The 2,500-nt window shown below is 44.1% G+C and overlaps 1 protein-coding gene across 1 annotated transcript in view; it reads right to left on the bottom strand.

Annotated features, from left to right (window-relative positions):
- The window catches only part of LOC307270338 (ammonium transporter Rh type B-like), a gene marked incomplete at both ends in the record, with an annotated part of 75,448 nt that overhangs the window by 16,464 nt on the left and 56,484 nt on the right, over positions 1 to 2,500 (bottom strand). The window lies entirely within an intron of this gene.

The following is a 2,500-nucleotide window of genomic DNA, read 5'->3' as shown; positions in this document are numbered from 1 at the left end:
TCTCTCCCTCTCTTTCTCCCCCTCTCTCTATCTCTCTCTCTCGCTCTCTCTCTCTCTCTCTCCCTCTCTTTCTCTCCCCCCTCTCTCTCCCTCTATCTCTCTCTCTCTCTCTATCTGTCTTTCTGTCTTTCTGTCTTTCTCTCTCTCATACCAACGTCCCGGGATGGGATCAAGCTTTTCCCCATTCTCTGCACATTTTGGACGCTTTCCTGGAGATCAAACTCTAAATACGGCTACTGTTTCGTTCCCCCCCCCCCCCCCCCCTCCCCTCCTCCCCTCCCATCCTCGATGCCTGGATACCGGGCAGGCAGTGTGTGTGTGTGCGTGTGTGTGTGTGTGTGTGTGTGTGTGTGTGTGTGTGGTTGGTGGTGGCTAATGTGCGAAGGACCTGGCAGCGCAATACAATAGGCTGGGACGTGCTCCATCCATCCATCCATCCATCCAGCAGACCCCCCCTCCCCTCTCCTCCCCAACCCGATTTCGCTGCATGGGAAACGGGCACTGAGGTGGACAAGGGGGCCGCTAGGCATTGTGGTGGCACATCCCAAGTTCATTAGCACCCATCAGGCCATTCCCGCAGGGCTTAATTCTCCCTCAATACACACACACACACACACACACACACACACACACACACACACACACACACACACACACACACACACACACACACACACACACACACACAGTTTACTCAGCACAGGCCTGCAGTTCCAAATCTGACTGAATCATTTCCCTAAATGCATATGCAGTGTTGGGGAGTGCTGGAAAAAAAAGTTCAACTAAATAACTTCATATCCTTTAACCAATTTAAACAAACTATCTTAAATCTGCCAAACTCTACCCGTAACTGTTTTAATTAGGCTATATTGTACTTTCACCCATTTAATTTCATTTTAATTGCTGCCACTCTTCACCACTGTGTAAATGTTTCAATTGTTTTTCTCTTCACCTGTTGTTGTGTATTTGATGTATTTGCATTGAATATTGTTTATGTATTGTTGTTTTTCCTTTGAATTTGTTTTGAACTCGACGTCATTGTAAATGAGGGTCACCCCTCAATTGGTCTCTCGAGGATAAATAAAAGTTAAATTAAATAAAAAAAAACTACAATTTTCAATACTTATCAACTACATTCATATTGCAGTAACTGATCCAGTAGTTATTCAAGGTGATACGCTGCAGGTGAATAGCCGATAACAAGCTATTTCCTTGGGTCTCTAACCCGCTGTGTACAACGGATTTCACTCACACACACACACACACACACACACACACACACACACACACAGAGAGAGACATACACACACACACACACACACACACACACATACACACACACACACACACACACACACACACACACACACACACAGACACACACACACACACAGACACACACACACACATACACACACACACACGCACATAACGGCTGTATTCACGTTTTAATCATCGTAGTTTGAGTGATATGAGAAATGGTTTTGAATTCTTCCCTACTGTGTTGAGATGAAAAGCATTTAGAAGTATCAATACCTTGTACTCATCTGTTTTAATCTGACTCTACTCTATATTTATTATTGTTCCTTTTGCACCGTGGGTCAGAGATAATCGCCATTTAGATTCTGATGTCTGTCCTGCATATATCAGCACTGACAATAAAAAACTTTGGTTGCGTTCCGAATCGCATACTCTTTCTTTTCTCTATTCTACATACTACATCCGACGATAAAAATAATCTAGTTAGGATGCAGTAGGCATACTATTGGGACATACTTTTACTCTTTTATTTCATCATAACATTGCGCCTTGATCTTGCCTCTTGCTTTTATATCCGTCTCATCCCCGTTTGTTTTCATATGGAGGCTTCGTCGATGTGACGTCACTTCACGTGCGCACCGGATTGTGGGTCAGAATCGCCCAAATAGGATGCAGTTTTCAACACCAACAATCTTGGCCGCATGAAGTAGGACATCCGGGTACTTCTAACCATCCTAAATCTGGCCACAAGAATCGGGACATCCTGAATCTTTTTTCTACCATACTAAATAGTAGAAAGTATGAGATTCGGAACGCAACCTCTGACTTTGACTTGGATTCATAAAAGTAAGCTTCCTCTCCAGCTTTTCAGTGTGTGTGTGGTTTTGTTTACCTTTGTATGTCAGAGAGAAAAGAAAACGTCAGGATGTGTTTAGTGACCACACACACTGTAGGAGAAAAGAGACTTCAGTGCAACCGTTCAGCTGCTCTCTAGCATTTTAAAGACTTCCATGAATGAATAGGGACCTTTGCAACGACCAAGGAATCCAACAAGAAAAAAAAAACTCCTAGGCAACTGTACAGAGACGGAAAAGAAGCAAAAAGTTTCAAGCAATAGTTTTAAAATCGACTGTGGCTCAGGTGGTAGAGCGGGTCGGCCAATGATCGAAGGGTTGGCGGTTCAATCCCCCGCCCTGCCACCTGTGTCATGGTTGTTGTGTCCTTGGGCAAGACACTACTT

Source organism: Ammodytes marinus (genome assembly GCF_949987685.1).
Source record: "Ammodytes marinus genome assembly, contig: scaffold_94, whole genome shotgun sequence".
Classification (NCBI taxonomy): domain Eukaryota; kingdom Metazoa; phylum Chordata; class Actinopteri; order Uranoscopiformes; family Ammodytidae; genus Ammodytes; species Ammodytes marinus.
The sequence above is the reverse complement of the archived record's forward strand: the minus strand, read 5'-3'. Positions and strand labels throughout refer to the sequence as shown.